At 43.5% G+C, this 14,363-nt stretch overlaps 1 protein-coding gene across 1 annotated transcript in view; it reads left to right on the top strand.

Annotated features, from left to right (window-relative positions):
* Positions 1-514: 514 nt before the first annotated feature.
* HTR1E (5-hydroxytryptamine receptor 1E) overlaps positions 515-14,363 on the top strand; it is a 71,327-nt gene continuing 57,478 nt past the window's right edge. Inside the window, exon 1 of the mRNA XM_036317664.1 lies at positions 515-940. The gene's annotated coding sequence lies outside the window, so the exon portion shown is untranslated. The remainder of the gene's footprint in view (positions 941-14,363) is intronic.

Raw genomic sequence — 14,363 nt, 5'->3', positions numbered from 1 at the left:
TGCTCTCCCATACAGCCAGCATTATTGGTATAAACGCTCAAGTATGATTCAGCCCTGTCTCTGCTTAATTGGCTCAAGTAGTAACAGGCAGCCCAGACCCCTTGGTTGTCTGGTTACACTTCTTCCCTTCCCTCTCCTTAAGCATCCATTGGAAGTTAACTGTAATTCCCCCCCCCCCCCCCCCCCCCCCGGAAGAGAGAGGGTTTGCCTGGAGGAGCTGCAAAGGCAAAGTCCAAACCTGCCAGCTCCTCTCTCCCTACTCCCCTCTCCCCCCTCTCCCCTCCTCAGGCTGGCCCCAGAAGAGGCAAAGGAGTCTGCCTCTCCTCGCACTAACTGGCCCTTATTCTGCCTGAGCCGCAGAGAACAGTGCGCTCCAGAGGTGTGACCCTTTGTCCACACCTCCAAACCCCGGCCAGGTTTATAGCGTGGACAGCGCTGCCCTCTAGCGTCTCCAACCCGGAGCCCTGAGGGCGCCATCAGCTCCAGAATTTCTCGTTCACAGTCCAGGCAGGACCTGAGCTGCTCGGAGCTGCGACCTCCAGGTCTCCTCCACCACCGCCGCCTCCCTGCGCCCGACTCACCTTTTCATCACGCCCGCCCCTTCTCGGCTCCGTGGAGCGCGGGCCGGCGGCAGCCCGTGCGCGGATTTAATAGCCCGGCGCGCTGCTCCTCTTCCCCGCGCTCGCGCCCCGCAGCCGGGCGCCCGGACTTGGCGGAGCGCAGCGCCCGCCGCCCCGTGCCCCGCTCGCTCCGTCTGGCCGCAGCCCAGGGGCACCGGCGCGGGCACAGGACGCTGGAGGGGACAGTACCCCGGGACTCAGCGTACCCCACCGCCGGGTGTTGCAAGAAAAAGGAGCGGGTTCCGAGAGAGACTCCGGGAGCCAGCGGGACGCCCCAGTTCTCCCAGTCGACACGGCTGCTCGCACCGTCCGTCCACCAGGTGAGGGGCGCGCGCCCGACCCCGCCGACCTCGGCTTCCCGGCTCTCCCACACCCCCCACCCCAGACCAGGGGCTCGCGGTCTGCCCGGGGTATTTTTGCTCTCAGGCACACAGGCGACGGGATTGGGGCAGGGGGCGGGGAACTATGGGGGTCGCCTGGGCATGGTGCCTGCCCCCTGGGCCTCTTAATAAGGAACGCATTTCTCGGTCAAGCTCCCCCCCCACCCCCCACCCCCAACCGTGGGAACTTGAATGTCGACATTGTATATAACTGTGGTTTATGAATTTTATCCTGCTTCCTTGCGAAAGGAGTTGAAGAGGCTTAACAATGAAATCAACGGGAAAGGGGTTCTAGGAGGAAAAACTTGAGTGGAAATCACGCGGAGGGGGGTGGGCGGGGTGGCTGTGCCTCGGAAACCTCTGGGGGAGGAGGCGATTTCGAAGCCAACGCTCATAGAAACCTCTGATTGGCAAGGATGGCAGGGCTGCTCCAGCCCTCACACAATAATGGTGTGCTTAGTCCCGCAAAGAAAACACTCTGGTGGGGAAGTGACGGGCTGACTCGTTTCCTTCAGTTACAAAATAAAGCTTGGAGTGCACGTGAAGAAGGGAAGTTTTGTCTTAAGCGATTTCCACTCGAGGAAATACTGCAAGGTGGGAGACTACTCCCCTTCCTAGCGAAAGCGAAAGGGAGTGGAGGCTAAATGGAAGTGGGTTCTGCCATCAGGGGATCATAGATGGTTTGCATTCTTCAAGTAGGCTTTGTATGTTTCTGCCTGCGCCCAGTTCTGGAGCGGACCTTCTCAGCCCAGCCCTGCTTGTCCTTGGGTTGGAAGGATGAGGTCGAGGGTGTCAGCATCCCAGGGAGCTTCTTCCTAACCTTCCCCATTGTCCTTCCCCGCCTCCTGCACCAAATCTGAGTCCCGCGGGGAATAATAGATGGACAAATGGGTTGGAGGAGGGTGTTTGCCCCCAGTTATTCGGAGTTCTCCTACCATTCTTCTTTTACCCTTAGCTCCAAGCAGTATATCCTCCTGGTCTGAACTTGACATTGCTCCAGAATACATATTTGCCAATAGTTACACATTCAGACGTGACCTTAAACACCAGGGTGGGCCTGTGAGACTGGGGCTTTCCTGAGTTAACCTTGTTCCTGGTGCAGCAAGTAGGGGCCGGGGTCTGACTCCCTGTGCTGCCATTTCCATGGGGAGCATCTTTGAAATCCCTTTGAAAGACATATTTCAAATAAAAGAGGAGATTATGAGCCAGCCTTTCTCTTGTGGGTGCACTTGGATTCCTGCTGAATTAAATGGCATGGCCCTGTCTTCCACAAGTAAACAAGTGGAGGCATGTGAGGCCCACTTAGCAATTTCAGAAAGTATGCCTGCCTGTCTGTTTCCTCCCTTCACAACTTTAGCCCCCAGACAACAGCTCTCTGAAAATGAAGTGGGCCACCTAAGTGGGATTCAGCTCCCTTTCTGCGTCATGTTTAAAGCCAAGTATGTTACTTGTTTCTGAAATGGCATGGCACCCCCACAACGAATCGTTTTGCTGCCGAGAGGTGGGAGAAGTGCTTCTGCTCAGGTGTTTCATCACTGGTAGAGAGCTATCCAGAGAAACTCCTTCAAATCCCGATTCATCATTGTTGATAGAACTTAACGATTATGTCATCATCACCCGATATGGGCTGTTGAAGCCCAAGGATTGCTGTATAAATTGAGACTTGTGATGCTAGAGCTGGAAAGGAGCTCAAAAAATAATGCAGTCAAGACCGGTCCTCAGCAAATTGGTATCATCATGCCTACCTATCCCTTTAAGTGGTCATTGTTTCTCTCAGGAAGATTTCCAGGGATGAAGACTTCACAGATGGTTATTATATCAAAAAGCATTCAAATTAACCATTTATTACCACCAGCTGGCAAGTTTTAAATGCTACAGAAATCGACATCACAAGCGTAGTAAACTCAAGTTTTCATTCTTTTCTCTTCTCCTGCCGTTAACAGCGGCTTTACAGAGTTCTCTTCCTAGACCAAGTGCTTCTGGGGATCCTCCTGGACACACCAGTCCCTTGGGCATGTGTTGAGATGGGAGTCATAGCCTCCCTTGCATCTCACCCTGATATCACCTTTGCTAGCGATTGTGGTATCTTTTCCAAACATTTGCTCCCATTTCTTTTTATTGAAGCCCGGTCAGCATTGATCATGTAAATGAATTTCTTTGGAGGAAAATCACCATGTTAGGATTTCCCAGAGAGGGTATTTAGGAAGAGACAACATCCAGGACACATCTCTAGTCCAGGTGGCACTGGAGTATGTTCCCACTCCCTGCTGCTTGATGAGGTTATTATTAGAGAGCCAAGTGAGATGCATCACTAGCAGCACCCTATCCCCACCTGCTCTGTCAACATATTCCACCACCACCACCACCAAAGCTTCAGATTTAAAGTGGATCCCTTTTCAGAAACCTCAGGCCCTGGCGCGTTAGGTCATCTTCTCATTATTCAAACATCCTGTTCCCTACTTCTCACCTTTACACTCAGGTCGGTTATTTTTCCATGTTTCTGTGGTCCTTCTTGGAATTTTATTTCTATGCTACCATTTAAAACATCTCAATCTACTACTTTAATAGGGGAAGGCCTTCCCTCTATTTCTATTGGCTCATTTACATAAAAAGCTTGAGGCTGCTCAAGAGGTGAATTTCAACCAAGTAGGGATTTATTATTCATACCATATGTTATCAAGGCCATCTTTCAGGACAGAGGTGAATCTGGGCATCTCATGCCTTAGGCTTCTTTCTTCTCTGCCTCCCATATGTTTATGCATGTGAAATTATATGAAAATAAACTCCAGGAAAACACAGACGATGAGTATGCTAAATGGGGGAGGGGAGGGTGGATGGACAGGGAAGAGAAAAGAGGGCAATGGAGCAGTGGGCAGTGGGCCGCTGACTTCTTTGTTTCCTCCTCCCTGAGTCATTTTCTGGAACCAGCATTGTGGGCCCTAAAGCTTGGGGCCCAGGTGAGTCAGCTTACCAAAGTTCATCTTCCTGGGAATAAAAGGATGTTCATCAGTATCCAATCTACTTTTTATGACTTGGTATACCTTTCCACTTTTTGGAATTAAGAGACTGAGAGCAAGAATTTATAAAGATCATTCAGTCCATATTCCTGGATCACAACAAATTGGTAAAATCCTTGAGAATTCTAATACAGTTTAATTCTAATTTTATTAGTTCTTTTTGGAGGGGGGGGGTCTCACCCACTATGGATTACTAATCACCTGGCTCACTGTGGTCCTTGTCCTAACAGATGTCAGTACTTTTTTTCATGATTGTATTCCCCTAAGACATGTGAAATGAAAAATCTATAGCCTACATAAAAATCTACGTATAATAGGTTCATTGTTAGAGCTCTCTCCTGTTGGTCAGTTCTCAACACATTCAGTTGTAGGATTAGGAAGACAAACTCCTTTAGAAGAACCTGTGAAAACCCAATCTGGATCATTTTAAACTGCAAATTATATGAGGAATGAGTATCTCAAGATTTTGGTTATCAGTACAGACCAGATGGAAGGTCTTTATGAAAATCTAACATGAGAAGAAAATAATTTTTATAGCAAAAAGATAAAATTTTGAAAAATAGAAACCATTAGCAGCAGCAGCTTAAACTCCCAGATCCTTCTATGACCCATCTACCTAAAATGCCCAAGTAAAGCAAAAACAGACCCCTTAGCTGCAGCTGCTCTTTAACCCCCTTATCAGATAATCGGCTGGCATGTCCTGATATTTCCATGGGATTTGGGAAGGATCTGACTTGAGGTTAAAGTAGGGTTTTGTTGGGACAGTTCCCCCAAGAAAGTCAAATCTGTGTCAAGCTTTGTATTCTTGGGAATCAAAGACAAGCCAGAGAATCGTTGAGAAGTAAACTGCACCAAATGGATAGTGAGATTGATAAGCAATAACTTCTCAAAAGGGCCTTCAGCTACAATACCCTAATGATGTTCAGAGTTATCGTAAGTCCATTCATCTGCACTGGGAGGAGGGGGACAGGAGGAAGGAACTAACATATGAGGAGTGTCTGCTGTGCTTCAGGACCTGTGGTAAGAACTGCACATGTACTCTTTTATTTAATCCTCGCAAAAGCACTGCAGGGTAAGTATTATCAGCCCCACAACTTATTGATTCATTAAAACCCTGTATTTTTCATCCAAACTCCTGACCTGCCATCCTTTTCAGGGAGCTACTAACAGGCCAGAGTGAGTGAAGTGAGGGCACACAAAGGATAAGCTAAAGAAAAGGTTTAAGAAGTGAGCTGCTCATAGAGGAGATCCTGTGAATTTGGACTTTACCCTGAAAACCTCCAGGAATCATTTTAAAATGTATATATTAAGAACAATGTACATACAGGAAAATGTGCAAATCAGAAGTGTTAAGCTCAGCAACTTTTCCAAAATTGAGCACACCAGCAAGATAAGAAATGGAACATCCCCACTACACAAGCTCCCTTCCTGTCCCCACCCAGTCAGGACTGCATCCTCCTCCCTAGATGTCACCACAACCTGCATTTCAACATCCTAGACTATTTTGAGTTTTTTAATCACATAAGTTGTACAGGATTATCTCTTTTGTGATTTAGCTCAATGTTCTACTCATAAGATTCATTTATGTGTATGGTTTGGCCAGTAGCTCATTCATTCGTTGTTGTTGTAATATGGCGTTGTATTGTACAAAGGTGCCACTGTTTCATTATCCATTCTGCTATTGATGGATATTTGAGGTGTTTCCAGGTTTCTGCTATAATAAATAATGCTTCATTATAGTATTTTAAGCTGTTGCCCAAAATAATTAGTTTGGTGTTATAGAGAGCTCACCCTGGCTGCAATATGGAGTGGAAGGGAATGGGTCTGGAGGAGGCAGGTACCATGAGAGCCCAAACTAGGCAATAGCAGTAGGCATGGAGAGAGGGAAATGGAAACAAGATGAACTGAGGCTGTAGGGGAAGAAGGAAAGGATGACATGCAGAGAGTAAATGGATGCAAGGAGTATGGGATGCAGGACAATTCCCAGGTTTCTAGACCTGGTAAATAATGTTTTCTTTCACCAAAAACAGAACAGGAAAATGAATAAGAACATATTTGTTGGATCTCAGAAGATTAAAAGAGCCTGGCCAGTGTGGTCAATGGTTAAGTGTTGACCTATGAACCAGGAGGTCAGGGTTTGATTCCCAGTCAGGGCACTTGCCTGGGTTGCAGGCTCTATCCTCAGAAGGGGGCATGCAGGAGGCAGCCAATCAATTATTCTCTCTCACCACTGATGTTTCTAGCTCCCTTTCCCTTCCTCTCTTTGAAATCAATTAAAAAAAATTTTTTTTTTAAAAAGGAGGTTAGCCCTAACCGGTTTGGCTCAGTGGATAGAGCGTCGGCCTGCAGACTCAAGGGTCCCAGGTTCGATTCCAGTCAAGGGCATGTACCTTGGTTGCGGGCACATCCCCAGTAGGGGGTGTGCAGGAGGCAGCTGATTGATGTTTCTCTCTCATCGATGTTTCTGACTCTCTATCCCTTCCCCTTCCTCTCTGTAAAAAATCAATAAAATATATTTTTTTTAAAAAAGGAAGTTAAAAGAATTGCCCAAGATGACTCCAAATCTGTGTTTCTGTTGCAAAGCACATTGTTTCTCCCCTGTCTCCCACCATGCCCCTTCCTCCTGCAACAGCACCCTCACACCCCCAATTTGTAATGGGTAGTCACCTAAAAAGGAACTACTACTTCACATTTCCTGAACTGTCGACCTATGAATCATTTGCTTTTCCTTTCAATTTTGTCTCCTTTTAGCAACATAATCACAAGAAAAGAAGGAGATGATGATGAATCAGCTAAAACTTTTTTTTTTTTTTTTTTTTTTACCTTTTAAGATTACAAGACAGAATTCAGGACAAGAGACTGGAAATAAAGGAATAGCATGTAGACGGCCTTGTGCTGTTCTGGTTGGTTGGTCAGGAGGACAGACCCAGTTAACAAACGTGCAGGGAGGCAGGTTCCAACACTTCTGGAAGGACTGTCTACACCAGCGGTTCTCAACCTGTGGGTCACGACCCCTTTGGGGGTCGAACGACCTTTTCACAGGGGTCGCCTAAGACCATTGGAAAACACATATATAATTACATATTGTTTTTGTGATGAATCACTATACTTTAATTATGTTCAATTTGTAACATGAAATTGGGAGTCACCACAACATGAGGAACTGTATTAAAGGGTCGCGGCATTAGGAAGGCTGAGAACCACTGGTCTACACTCTCCGAAAATGCCCTTAGGCTGCCTGGGAGGTGTGGCCTCGGCGTCACTGGGAAGTGCAGTGTCTTTGGGGGCACGTCACAGGTTGGGTTCTCCTTACTCTGAGAGAAACATACTCCACAGTGGGACTTACTGTGCAGGATGTTTATTAGGAAATGCCCTTGGGAGCCACACTGGAGGAAGGAGAAGGAGGCAAGATTGGTCAGAGGGAGAAGTTGAGCTGCAAAGTGGACCCAGCAACAGGCTCAGCCAACCCCATGGTGGTGGTGGTGGTGGTGGTGGTGCTGGTGTGTGTCTGAATTAAAATAATGCAGCAGAGTTGTCCCAAACTAGGTCAAAAAGATTGGGCTTTTCAACTGCTTCCCGCATCAGGAAGTGAATACAGGCTGCGCGTGACTGTCATGATCTTGGGGGAGGCACTTCTCTGCCACTGAGGACATCCTTAAAGGGCGGACAGTTGAAGGCTGTCTTGACCCAATCCCAGAAGCTGGGCTACAAGCCCTTTCTTTCTTCTTTATTTTGTTACATGTACTTTTTTAAAATTATTAAATGTATTGGAGGGGCTTTGGTTAGCAAGGTTATGTAGGTTTCAAGCGTACAATTGCCCTTTTTTGAGGAAAGATCTGGGTAGCATGTCTGTTCCATCCCAGGACATTTTTATATGGATTTCAACGGCAGAGGACTAAACCAGATAACTTTCCAGGCTCCTTCCAACTCTGAGATCTGCATTGACTTATTTCATTATACCAAGGTTTCCAAGCCATTGAGAATTTACCAATTGTTATAAGTAATTTGCCTTTCATCTCTCCTCCCTTCCATTTCAGCAAGTGACTATACCACTCAAAGTGGATGGGTGGCAAGACCCCTTATAATAAACATACGTGGCTCCTTGATGCAGAATTTCTCATATGAAGGCAGAGAGGGTACACTGCCAACTGTCTTCAGAAGGAATTTTTAGATGATCAGAAAGGGACCGTGTGTGTCTGTGTGTTGGTAATGCCTGCATTTAATGCTTTAAAAAGAGTTTACTTTAAACTGCTCCATTATGATTGGGCCTGCACTACAACTGAAATATAACTGAAAAACTGCTCATAAAAACACCTCTCCTTACTATCTCAGCCTATTCAACTCAGTAACACAGGGCCCTGCAAAGGGATTTTGTGCTGTACGCTTTTGACAAAGGACTGGCTGATACTTGTCAACCTGAAGGACCTCTCAGCAGATTCTGCTGGGAAACCCTGTTCTCACAGTAGACACAGCAGCCCCTGAACTGGAGACGCTGCCTCTGACCTTGGGATTCACTCCCTCTTTGCCTTCAGTTCCGGGGGTGCTACTCCGGCTCCCCCGCAACTGCATTTAGTGGATTCCTACCAAGAGCCACGCCACAAAATTTTAATGGCTGATCCCAGCTCTATTCTTGAGCATTGTTCCCTTTTCTCCCATGGTTTGGTCTTCTTTCAAAAATAGTGTTAGCGTCTGCAAACCATTATTGTAAAAGAAACATGGTCTTTTAAGAAAATGTCTCTGGTTTGGGGGGCCTTGTTGTGTTAGTTTTCTGTAATTTTTACTTCAGTTCTCCAGTTTGCTTCTATTGGTTGTAATCTTATGCTCCCCTCACTTTGTTCTTATCACCTAAAGTAAATTCTTTAATTGTCCTGTGCCTCAGCTCTGCCATCTCTAAAATGTGAGTGATAATTTCTGCCTTGTAGACATACTATGAGGAATAAAAAAAAGGTAGTACAACATAGGCTGTGAGGAAATGTTTGTATTATTACAATTATTATCTCTATCATTATTCTTGTATGGTAGAAATAACATGAATCTAGGTGAAGAATGTGATGCTGGCCTTGCAGAAAATAGAGAGATGGGTCCAGGCTGAGTTCCACTGCCCTGAACCCTATCGGCAGGAACTTTTTTATTATTTTTATTATTATTTTAAATTTTATTGTTTAAGGTATTACAAATAGTAGTACATATGTCTCTTCTCCCCCCCCCCCCAACCCCCACCCACTGACCTCCCTCCGGCCTCCCCTACTCCTTGCCACTTGCCCTCGTCCCCTCGCCCCCAGTGTCTTGCGTCTGTTGGTTGTGCTTATATGCGTGCATACAAGTCCTTCGGTTGATCTCTTACCCCTCCAAACCTCCCCTACCTTCCCGCTGTAGTTTGACAGTCTGTCCAATGCTTCTTTGCCTCTGGCTATTTTTGTTCAACAGTTTGTAGTGGTCTTTATTATCCATAAATGAGTGAGATCATGTGGAATTTACCTTTCACTGACTGGCTTATTTCACTTAGCATAATGCTCTCCAGTTCCATCTATGCTGTTGAAAATGGTAAGAATTCTTTCTTTTTTACAGCAGCATGGTATTCCATTGTGTAGATGTAACACAGTTTTCTAATCCATTCATCTGGCAGGAACTTTTCTCTTTTATTTGCTAAATGTTGCCTCTGGTCAGGTATGTTCTCAAGCCCCAGAGAATGCCCTTGAGTGCTACTTTCTCCAACCACTGAATCTACACACTGGATTTATTCACATCCCTCCTTTATAGATGCAGGAGAAGAAACCAACTGGAGTTCCAATTGCTCTGCACCCAAAAGTCACAATTTCTGCATGCTCTGTAGTGGTGCCTCTCAAACCTTTGTGTGCAGAAGAAACACCTGGAAAGCATGCTAAACCTTAGGTTCCTAGTCCTCACCCACAAAGCTGATTGTCAGTAGGGTAGTGTGAGGCCAAGGATTTACATTGTTCACGAACTCCTAGGTAATGCTGATGCTGCTAGTCTGCAAACCACATTGTGGGGGGCACAGATCTGCGGAGGTCAGCATGACATACAAAACTTGACTGGGTCAAGGCAGCCTTCATGGGGAAAGCAAACTGCCTTTAAAAGTGAGCAAGAATTCACATCGATAAGCCAATCAGTGCTCCTCTCAAAGGCTGTCAGAAGCTTATAAAATTCAATAGATGGTCATATTTAAAAAAACTAGCAAACTAGAAATAGAAGAAATAAATTTCTTAATAAACTAGAAATTTCTTAATAAACTATAAAAACTAAAAAAAAGTATACACACAATGTCTATAGATTCAATTACATTTTGAAAATGAAATGTATTTTATTTCATTTATTAATTATTAATTATTTAATAATTAATCGAACAGACTGTCAAACTACAGTGGGAAGGTAGGGGAGGTTTGGAGGGGTAAGAGATCAACCAAAGGACTTGTATGCACGCATATAAGCACAACCAACAGATGCAAGACACTGGGGCGAGGGGGCGAGGGCAAGTGGCAAGGGGTAGGGGAGGCCGGAGGGAGGTCAGTGGGTGGGGGTGGTGGGGGAGAAGAGACATATGTACTACTATTTGTAATACCTTAAACAATAAAATTTAAAATAATAATAATAAAAACACTGCCTTTATAATTATTTAATTAATAATAATAATAACAACACTGCCTTTATAATTATTTAAAGTGTGTATACATTTTTGGGACACCCTGTAGAGCAGAACAGTTTTTCACAGTAAGAACATCTTTCTGAAACAACAGCTAACATCATGCTTATTGGTAAAGTACTATAAAGATGAAACAACCACCATTATTTAACACTCCTCTGAATGTTTTGATCAATGCAGTAGACAGAAAGCAAACAAAAAAGAAGGAAAGGTAACAAAAAGAAGAGAAAAAAAGAAAAGGAAAGAAAAGAAAGGTGTTAAAAATTTATACATTTTGGTCAGGCTGTATTATTATTATTTACAGATTATGGAAGGGATCATTGAGACTTGCCTCTTTTCTTTTGTAATTTATCTTTATTGTTGAAAGTATTACAGATGTCCCTCCCCCTACCCCCTTGACCCCTTCCACCTAGCCTCCCATCCCCATCACCATTCCCAGGCCTTCACCACACTATTATCTGTGTCCATAGGTTATGCATATAGGCATATAAATTCTTTGGTTAATCTCTCCCCACTCACCCACCCCCACCTTCCCTCTGAGATTCCTCAGTCTGTTCCATGCTTCTATATCTCTGCATCTATTCTTAAGGCTGCCTACCACAATATGATAACATATGAGAAGCTGTTTGATGAGGGCTCAATTTAGTATCAGCTGCTGATAGTATTACCTCATAGTACTGTTCTTAGACTGGAATTAGATAATCTGGGTAACAGAAATCTGTAAAAGATAAATTTTCATGCAAAGCCAAGATTTTATTGTTGCTAAATCTAATTCCAAATTGCAAATGGTAATACAAGAACAGCAAACCGAAGATGAAGAGATCTGAGTTGTATACCTTGCTCTGTGTGTGACCTTGGAAAAACCATGGATTTGTTTCATGCCTTAGTTCTCTCCTAAGAGCAATGATGATAACAGCCTTTCCAGGATAAAATGAGCTAGTGGCACATAAAATTATGCTGAAACCTAAAAATTAAATGGTGATGATGATGATGATGATGATGATGATGATGATGATAATGATGGAAACAATAATAAAAAATCATATATTTCAGCTACTGCTTCTTGTTCCTTTGTTGACAATTGAACTAAACAGATGTGATTTTTATGTTTTAAAATATTTGTATCAAATTCTGCTACTTCCAGTTTTTACATTAATTTCCTGTGGCTCAATAGTACCTTGCATTGCACATCAGATATGTTGTCCTGAAAAGTGGATGAAAATAGAATTTTTGGAAACTAAACCATAATTAAAATACACAGAGGGAGTTTCCATATATTTAGTGGAATTTTAAAATTCATGTGAGATAATGTAATTAGCATTTTTCTGATATAAATCATTATCTTTAATTAGCTTGAATTTTCTGACATATCAAGTGCTCTAGAATTGAGCACACCTGTGCAAATATTCTTCTAGTGTATAATCAAGCCTTACAGTTATTAAAGAACTCACAGAACAACCTTTTGAAGTATGCAAATATAACCAACTCTTGGTTATCTCAAAGAATGTTTTATGTTTGATTCTTGTTTTATCTACATTTCTCACTCTACTCTGACACAAATTTAACAAGTAAAGTTCAAAATCCTCTGTTCAACTACTTTAAGGTTTTTTCCCCGATTATAAATGAATTACATATTCACTGTAGAAAATATAGAAAAGTATATAGAATTGAATTAAAATTACTCAAAACCCTGCCACAGTAGAGAGAGCTACTATACTTAGATGTATTTCTGATCCCCACTCCCACAGTGCTGTTCATCTATATGGGCAGAAAATAGATCCTTCTTTTTAAATAAAATTAGAAGCATACTAAGTATTTTTTATCCAATTAACCTTTTTCAATTAACATTATATCTTCAATATTTTTACATATAATTAAAATATTCTTTAAAAACATTACTTCTAGCCCTGGCCAGTGTGGCTCAGTTAGTTGGGCATCCTTCCATACACCAAAAGGACCCTGGTTTGGTTCCCACTCAGGGCGCATGCCTGGGGTTGCTGGCTTGATCCCTTTAGTGGGCATACAGGAGGCAGCCAATTGATGTTTCCTTCTCACACCAATATTCTCTCTCTCTCTCTCTCTTTCTCTCCCTCTCCCTTCGTCTCTCTCTAAAAATAAAAAAATAATCAAAGTAAATTTTTAAAACTTAGTTCTAATAAGTGTATAATATTGTGAGGATATACCATGTTTTATTTAACCAATTATTACTATTGCACTTTTTGGTTGTCACCATTTTTTTCAGACAGCATTAGAAAATTATAGTGTCAAAGGAAATTTTTTACATAAGTCTTTGTCCTTCATTATTCCAATTATTTTAATAAAAATTCATTAGCAAAGGAGTTCTTGAAGTCTCCAGGGGAAATTGAAGTTTGGTCATTTAAGTGTGGGTAGAATTGATATACACATCATAGCCTTTTCTTCCCCCTTCCCTCCCTTCCTGCATTTAGCAAAAATGTATAGGTTTTAGTGCTGGAAATTGCTAAAGCAGCAATCTAATTAGGGTGACCATCTGTCATTTTTTGCCTATCTAGCATCCATCCCCCTTCTGTGGCAATAATGCCCTGACTTTCCTTAAGGAGCCACACCTCTTCACTCTCAAGCTATATGGTTCAGGTCAAATTGAATATACAGTTTGCTCCAATAGTTACAATGTAAACAAGTCCAATCACAGCATCTTGTTCTCCCAGCCACTGTGGTTGGTTCAGTGGTCCAGGTCAGACCAATCAGAATCACTGAAACTCAGTTTAGGGTTCACAAGTACCGACAAGGCCCTATACCAACACTGACTTTGGAGATTTGAGGATGTATTCCTGGAACTGCTGGGACCTGGTGTATGGGCAGGACCTCCTATAGATAAATCTTACATGGAGGAAGATTCTTTTTGTTTTTAAATTGACTTCGAGAGAGAGGGAGAATTGAACCTACCACCTTTTGGTTTACAGGATAATGCTCCAACCAGCAGAGCCACCCAACCAGGGCAGAGAAAGATTCTTTTTTTTTTTAAAATATATTTTTATTGATTTTTTACAGAGAGGAAGGGAAAGGGATAGAGAGTTAGAAACATCGATGAGAGAGAAACATCCATCAGCTGCCTCCTGCACACCCCCTACTGGGGATGTGCCCACAACCAAGGTACATGACCTTGACCGGAATCGAACCTAGGACCCTTCAGTCTGCAGGCCGATGCTCTATCCACCCAGCCAAACCGGTTAGGGCCAGAGAAAGATTCTTTTCTTTTTTTTTAAATATATTTTATTGATCTTTCACAGAGAGGAAGGGAAAGGGATAGAGAGTTAGAAACATCGATGAGAGAGAAACATCCATCAGCTGCCTCCTACACACCCCCTACTGGGGATGTGCCTGCAACCAAGGTACCTGCCCTTGGCCCTTGGCCAGAATCGACTGGAATTGAACCCAGGACCCTTCAGTCTGCAGGACGACGCTCTATCCACTGAGCCAAGAGAAAGATTCTTTTTTTAAAAATATATATATTTTATTGATTTTTTTACAGAGAGGAAGGGAGAGAGATAGAGAGTTAGAAACATTGATGAGAGAGAAACATCGATCAGCTGCCTCCTGCACATCCCCGGGATGTGCCCACAACCAAGGTACATGCCCCTGACCGGAATCGAACCCGGGACCCTTCAGTCCACAAGCCGACGCACTATCCACTGAGCCAAACCGG

The sequence above is a fragment of the Myotis myotis genome, unplaced genomic scaffold (assembly GCF_014108235.1).
Source record: "Myotis myotis isolate mMyoMyo1 unplaced genomic scaffold, mMyoMyo1.p scaffold_m19_p_7, whole genome shotgun sequence".
NCBI lineage: Eukaryota > Metazoa > Chordata > Mammalia > Chiroptera > Vespertilionidae > Myotis > Myotis myotis.
The sequence above is the reverse complement of the archived record's forward strand: the minus strand, read 5'-3'. Positions and strand labels throughout refer to the sequence as shown.